The sequence below is a fragment of the Oryx dammah genome, unplaced genomic scaffold, assembly GCF_014754425.2.
Source record: "Oryx dammah isolate SB20612 unplaced genomic scaffold, SCBI_Odam_1.1 HiC_scaffold_4, whole genome shotgun sequence".
Classification (NCBI taxonomy): domain Eukaryota; kingdom Metazoa; phylum Chordata; class Mammalia; order Artiodactyla; family Bovidae; genus Oryx; species Oryx dammah.
This window is the reverse complement of record NW_024070188.1, coordinates 40248392-40256096: the sequence shown is the minus strand read 5'-3', so window position 1 is coordinate 40256096 and position 7705 is coordinate 40248392. Positions and strand designations below refer to the sequence as shown.

The 7705-nt window shown below is 43.3% G+C and overlaps 1 protein-coding gene across 2 annotated transcripts in view; it reads left to right on the top strand.

Annotated features, from left to right (window-relative positions):
* Positions 1 to 1752: 1752 nt before the first annotated feature.
* Positions 1753 to 7705, top strand: part of KLHL32 (kelch like family member 32) — a 230930-nt gene continuing 224977 nt past the window's right edge. For both annotated transcript variants that reach the window (XM_040239146.1, XM_040239145.1), the window contains exon 1: positions 1753 to 2071. The gene's annotated coding sequence lies outside the window, so the exon portion shown is untranslated. The remainder of the gene's footprint in view (positions 2072 to 7705) is intronic.

Below are 7705 nucleotides of genomic sequence, written 5' to 3'. Positions count from 1 at the left end.
CAAAGAATGCTCAAACTACTGCTCAATTGCACTCATCTCACACGCTAGTAAAGTAATGCTCAAAATTCTCCAAGCCAGGCTTCAGCAATATGTGAACCGTGAACTTCCTGATGTTCAAGCTGGTTTTAGCAAAGGTAGAGGAACCAGAGATCAAATTGCCAACATCCAGCTGGATCATCGAAAAAGCAAGAGTTCCAGAAAAACATCTATTTCTGCTTTATTGACTATGCCAAACCCTTTGACTGTGTGGATCATAATATACTATGGAAAATTCTGAAAGAGATGGGAATACCAGACCACCTGGCCTGTCTCTTGAGAAACCTATATGCAGGTCAGGAAGCAACAGTTAGAACTGGACATGGAACAACATACTGGTTCCAAATAGGAAAAGGAGTACATCAAGGCTGTATATTGTCACCCTGCTTATTTAACTTATATGCAGAGTACATCATGAGAAACGCTGGGCTGGATGAAGCACAAGCTGGAATCAAGATTGCCAGGAGAAATATCAATAACCTCAGATATGCAGATGACACCACCCTTATGGCAGAAAGTGAAGAACTAAAGAGCCTCTTGATGAACATGAAAGAGGAGAGCGAAAAAGTTGGCTTAAAGCTCAACATTCAGAAAAAGAAGATCATGGCATTCGGTCCCATCACTTCATGGGAAATAGATGGGGAAACAGTGTCAGACTTTATTTCTGGGGGCTCCAAAATCACTGCAGATGGTGACTGCCACCATGAAATTAAAAGACGCTTACTCCTTGGAAGGAAAGTTATGACCAAGCTAGATAGCATATTGAAAAGCAGAGACATTACTTTGCCAACAAAGGTCCGTCTAGTCAAGGCTATTTTGTTTTTCCAGTAGTTATGTATGGATGCGAGAGTTGGACTGTGAAGAGAGCTGAGCGCGGAAGAATTGATGCTTTTGAAGTGTGGTGTTGGAGAAGACTCTTGAGAGTCCCTTGGACTGCACAGAGATCCAACCAGACCATTCTGAAGGAGATCAGCCCTGGGATTTCTTTGGAAGGAATAATGCTAAAGCTGAAACTCCAGTACTTTGGCCACCTCATGCGAAGAGTTGACTCATTGGACAAGACCCTGATGCTGGGAGGGATTGGGGGCAGGAGGAGAAGGGGACGACAGAGGATGAGATGGCTGGATGGCACCACCGACTCGATGGACATTAGTTTAAGTAAACTCCGGGAGATGGTGATGGACAGGGAGGCCTGGTGTGCTGCAATTCATGGGGTCGCAAAGAGTCGGACACGACTGAGCGACTGAACTGAACTGAACTAAACTGGGTCGGGGGAGGGAAACTGAGCGCCAGAGCTCGCGGCTACTCCAAGTTGGGGTCACGGCATTGTTCCGGCAGGTCGCTCTCCAGCCTTGAGAGGCAGTCTGGGAGCAGGCAGGCTGGCTCCCAGGGTCTCGGTCGTCGCAGGAGGCAACGCTGCTGAAACTGCAGGCGGTCTAAGCGACCCAGCAGTGGGCAGCGCAGGTGCCAGAAAGCAAGAAAGTTGCGGCTCGGGGGAGGTGGACTTCCGGGGAGTGTGGGCGCGCGCTGGCTCGCCTTAGGCAGAGGACGGAGGTGCGCGGCGTGCGCGCCTCCCAGGCGGCGATGCTGGAGGAGGGGCGCGCGTGCTCGCCGGGGGGGCGGGGCGAGCGTGCGCGCTGACTCGCCTGAGGCGCGAGGGGGAGGAGCCGCTTCGCAGTCTGAGCCGCGCGGGACTGCGGGGGTGCGTTCCCAGCCTGACGCTGTCGCCTAGCGCAGAGCTAGCCGGACGCGCCACCCGCAGGGCTGGCTCCTGCCTTTATTTACTAGGAAACACCGTTTCCTCGCGGGAGAGTTGGGGAGCGCGCAGACACACATACACACGCTCGCACACACGTTCACGGATACACAAACGCACACACACTAGCGCGCTAGCGCGCTCGTTCTTCACAACTGCATCCCCAAACTGGCAGAGAGAAGCTACTGCGGTTTCTCTTAACCTCGGCATCGGGCATCGTGGGGCGAAGTACGACCATTGTATATCAGCGAGAGCCAGGTGCCTGCGCTGCCGCCTCGGGTACGTAACTCCGCAGACAGCTCACCCTCTCTCCTCGTTACCTGTTCGGAGTTGGTCCTTCAAACCGGTGGCAGAGGGTGGGAGTCTGCTTGTGAGCCAGTGGGGGCGAGATCAGAGCTGAAATTTCAGAGGCTTTGAGCCCATGCAGCTTCTAGCAGCGTCGTCTAGCGGGAGCAGTTACTACTCCCGGTTACTTATTCTACCCACCCCTTAGAGTTGCTGTCCCTTTTTTCCCTTCCTCCTAGCCCAAGATGTACTTGGCTCCTTGGTTGCCAAGGAGACTTGCTTAAACATCAGTCTTGGGGCGTCTGTTGAAAGAACTGCTTTCTTAAATAATGCTGTTATTTACTTTGATTTTTTTAAAAAAAACAAAACGTAAACTGAGGACCATGTGGTAATTTGACACTCGTTAATCTGTATTCAAGCGAAGGGTTCATTCAACTTCAGGAAAAGCGGTAATTGCTCTGTATGAAGTGCTTTAAAAAGGATTCGTCAGAGGGATTTTTCAGCGGATTGTGTCTTAAATCATAAATTACTCCCATTTTGGTGATCTTATAAAGAAAGCTGATTCCAATTAAAATCCCTTGTTCTCCCATTATATGTTGCAGTTCACTCAAGCGTGATTGTGTGATTGTCTTAACATTAAAAAGCAGTAAATGAATTAATTGTTATTCCTCACACAAGGATGATTTTCTGTCGTAAAATGACCAGAACAGGAAGGCATATGTGAATTCTTAATATCGGGAGATAGCGTTCATAACATACATCTTTGCTAACATTTCTGTATTTATGGTATTACTCTTTAAGTGCAGTTTTCTGCTCCTCTGCCCTTTTTCTGAGAAGATTCTGTTTTCTTTCAAGTGTCTTATTATTTTTCTTTTGGTGATTAGCAGTAGTCTTTTTTTGTTGGAGTATAGTTGCTTTGCAGTGTTGTGTTTCTGCTATACAGCAAAGTGCATCAGCTATGTGTATACATATATTTCCTCTTATTGGCTTCTGACATACATCTGTATGCATAGATATAGATATAAAATGTGTGCCCTGGCTTACTACACCAGATTCTAAGGTTTTAGAGCTTATATTAACGTGCAGAGAGGAAAGAAGCCCAGAAAAGCTTTGAAGATACTTTTGGGTTTTTTCATGATGGACTGGATCCTTTCCTGGAGCACTGTGTGAAGCCTAGTGAAGAGGTTTGTCTCACAGGAACCCCTAAAAACTGGGCTGTGAGTTTTACCTTGAGGCCTCAGGAGCCTAATGTGAACTTATAACACAGCACTCAGAGAGATCCGCAGTCCAGTAGTTAAGCTCTGCACTAATTTCATGCCTTCATTACAAACAGAAATAACCACTGGCATTCAACAGTTCATTTTGTTTTCCTTTGATATTTGTTCATCTTTTCTCTCTCCAATTAAATGAGGCCAGGAAATGCATCAGATTCTTTTTATTTAGATTTTAAGCTGTCATACAGAGTGTTATAATAAGAGAAAGAAGAAAAGCAGTAATAACTGAGGTGGGTAGAGGGGATTTGTGCAACTGACGGGGACTGAGAAATGAATAATGATGACAAACATTTTACAATTCCAGATTACGGAGTATTTTTGTGCATTTCTATTTTAATCCCCACAACAACCTTGTAGGGTCACGGAATTATCTTCAATTTAAAGCTGAGGGACCTAGACTCAGAGCTTGCTGAAGGTCACAGAGCTAGTGAGTGGGAAAGCCCTTTTTGGATCCAGGCTCTTTGCCTTTAAGAAAATCCTGTGTCTGCTTGTCCAGTGTGTGCAGGTGTCTAACAGGTAAGATAAGGCCAAGTAGGGGGCATGTGGGTGCGGGGGGTGTGGACTGTGACCTCTGGAACCTATGTGCCCCTCTAAATGGGGCAGCTCTTACTGGCCTGTTTCTGGTTGCCACCCTGGCTCTAAAACGTTCTTGTTTTTTCAAGAAAAAAAGTAACTTCCAGATTTTTTTTTTTGAAGTATCTTTAATTTAAAAGGGCTTCCCCGGTGGTTTAGACAGTAAAGAATCTGCCTGCAATGCAGGAGACTTGGGTTGGATTCCTAAGGAAATGGCAACTCACTCCAGTGTTCTTGCCTGGAGAACTTCAGGGACAGAGGAGCCTGGTTGCAAAAAGTCGGACATGACTGAGTGACTAACGCTTAATTTAAAAAACTGTAAGGACCTCTTTAAAAATATATCTGGGCCACAAGTGATCTGGAGCCTACTGGTTTGCTGTCCATAACTACTGAAGTCTCATTCAATTTAAAACTGTTTTTCTGTAATACAATAGTAATGTGAACAAATGCATCCATTATTATGAGAGTGATTAAGAGTTTCCTGATTTTGATACTAAAATCTCTAGCAAAATTGCTCTGCATCCAATAAACAGGTCCAAGTTTGTTTCTGAGGGTTCCTTGGTCTCTTTCTTATACCTCAGAGAAAATGAAAGAGCATGAAGTGCTCCGGAAGAAGAATTTTTGAATCTGGTGAAACAAAATCATTTATAGTTTAAAATGTTTCATGCTCCTAATTTAATTTATTCTGCATACAGAACAAGTCGGTTGGTTACCTGTTGTTGTAGGAAGAGGTAGAATGAAAAGTTGAACAGAAAAAAAGAGCATCCTGAACCTTTCAGTGAAAAGTTCCTTTTAAGAATTTAGGTTATTAGTTAGCTAAAACCTACCACAAAATATTGCAAGATTCCAAAGGAACAAATGTAAATGTAAACTCAAAGAGACATTTGATTTTAGGACCCTGGCAGAGAAAATGCTGTTTACTCCTTAACTAATCTTATAATGAAGCAAATATTTTTGAGAGGCTGCCACTTTCTCATATGTCTACTAAAATTACAGAGATGTCTGTAGACTTCATTGAGGCAGACCTGGTGGTCAGAAAGGAGTGGCATTTTATTTCCATCATTTCTTTTGTTTATCCAAGTAAGGTCTCATTAAAAAAGAAAAAGCCAGCGTTTGGACAGTAGCTTCTGATAGTTCTGTCATTCTAAAATTACTCTCTTGAAGGAGGCTTTAGTGATAAATAAGTGAATTTCAGTTTTCAATTCTTGAAAGTATGTTGCACATTGAATAAAGAGTCAGGCAGATGTTAGTCAGTACTAATAAAACAAAGTCCTGGTTGGGAGATAACACCTCTGCCCTTAAAGATTCAAAGCAAACAAGCATATTGTTCCTGGAAGCTTTTACTTTTCCAGCCCCTTCTACATGCAAACTGCTTTCCATGTTATCTTCGTAACATCCCTATAAAATGAGCATGTTATTTCTGTTTGACCATTGAACAAGATTATTTGAAGTTAAATTGGACCAATGAAAGAAAACTCTAAACCTCAACAACACTCCTCACTTGACACCCACACTCCTCTGCCAGTTTCCTAATGGGTGTTATAGATATGCACATAATTGTGGTTCTGAGGCAGTTGTGTGTTAAATGCTATGACAGAGATACAGAATTCCACAGAAACACAGATATGAGAAAAATCTTAAAACTGTTCTGATTCTGGAGGTCAGGTAAGTCCTGTGTAGAAGGAGAATTACTGCCGGACCGTGATGGCTTTGTGGGTCTGATTATAGTAAATGAAGATCCCTTTAGCTGTCCAAAGATGGAAGGTTCTGCCAGACAGTCATTTGGAATTGTGCATTGAGAGGGTAATGTACATGATCTCTGATATTGATAAGCTCATCACTGTAGCTGAAGGGATGATGCAAGATGTAGGCAGAGACATTGTCTCCAACTGCAACGCAGCAAGAAGAACTGGGGATATAGAGAGGGTATGGGGGAAGTTGGGTTGGTGAACGAGACCAAGAGGGTAGTTGTAGACAGAGAGAGAATCCAGAGAGTGTAGTACTGATTGTTCGAAAAGAGTGAACCTAAGGGAAAGGATGAACCAAGTATTATGATCTCTATACAGAGTCTGATACCTGGCAAATACTGGTTAACTACAATAGTGTGTCTGAATTCTTAACATCCAACATCTGGCACATAATTTCCTCTCATATTATCACTTTTCTATGGAAGGGAACATTTATAAATATTTTGTTGTTCAGTCGCTCAGTCATGTCCAGCTCTTTGTAACCTCATGGACTGCAGCATGCCAGGCTTCCCTGTCCTTCACCATCTCCCAGAGCTTGCTCAAACTCATGTCCATTGAGTTGGTGATGCCATCCAACCATCTCATCCTCTGTTATCCCCTTCCCCTCCTGCCTTCAATCTTTCCCAGCATCAGGGTCTTTTCTAATGTGTCAGCTCTTTGCATCGGATGGCCAAAGTATTGGAGCTTCATCTTTAGCATCAGTCCTTCCAATGAATATTCAGGGCTGATTTCCTTTAGGATTTACTGGTTTGATCTTCTTGCAGTCCACGGGACTCTTCAAGAGTCTTCTCCAACACCACAGTTCAAAAGCATCAGTTCTTTGATCCTCAGCCTTCTTTATGGTCCAATTCTCACATCCATACACGACTACTGGAAAAAACATAGCTTTGACTAGATGGACCTTTGTCGGCAAAGTTATAGATATTTTATATGAATGTGATTAGAATGGACAAATATATGAATTTTTTAAAATGGGAAACAGGTTGTGAAAATTAGATGAGAAAAGAACATTTATTAGTGTAAATATCAGTAAAAACATCATAGGCTTGGAGGTTAGAAAGACTCTTGCAAATAGAGATTTTAATGTTAGGTACATCTTTTATGAAGTCTCATCTCATATCTGTGGGATAAGTGAGGAGAAAAGTGAGGAGAAATGTATGGTGTGTTAGCTGTTTGGAAGTCTGTACTCACACTCAGAGAGAAGCCTTTAGTGACAGATAAATGTACTCTGTTCTTGATCCTGATTGGCTCAATTTTTTGTTACTTGAGTGGAAGTATGAAAAAAATGTGACAAGGGAAAGTTAGATTCGAATTCAAGTACTAGATCTGGAATGACTGGGTGGGAGAACTCCTGTTAGAATGATGGGCACAAAGTAACAGGATGAAATCGAATAGAAAACATGACATAGCCTGCTAGAGTCTAGCACTGAGGACATTTGGCTTGTCAGGAGTTCACTTTGAAGTTGGAGGGATTTTAATTCCAGTCAAGTACAATATAAGCCAATGTGATGATTTTGCTCTTCACAGATATATTTGGCAAGTAATGGAAAATATTATGAACAGGTGGTGTTAGAAGCCCTTCTTTCAGGCTTCAGTAGAGTGCCTACTCAGTTGTGGCACACACCAGCTTAGCTGCACCGTGGCCTGTGGTATCTTCTGGGACCAAGGACCAAACCCACATCCCCTGCCTTGGCACCAGGAAAATCCCCTTCCCTCTTATTAAATGGAGCTTTTGGTGATGGTGGAGACAGACCTGATTTTGTCTCTGTGTCAGGCAGTGCATTTACACCCCCTTCCCTCCTTCTATACCTGACTTGTGTTGTCTGAGAATTTCTTCCAGTTTGGAGAGTAGAACTTGAGAATTTATCCCAGAACACCCTCTTATTGGGAATTAATAGTTGAAATTAATTTTGTTCATGTATTTCCTGGTTCTGTACTTCTGATGGGGTCCTTCATGCTCATACCCTGCTTGCCAAGATCTTTACCTAGGAGGTAGAAGAAACACTCAGCTTTCTTTTTCTTTTGTCTCATAC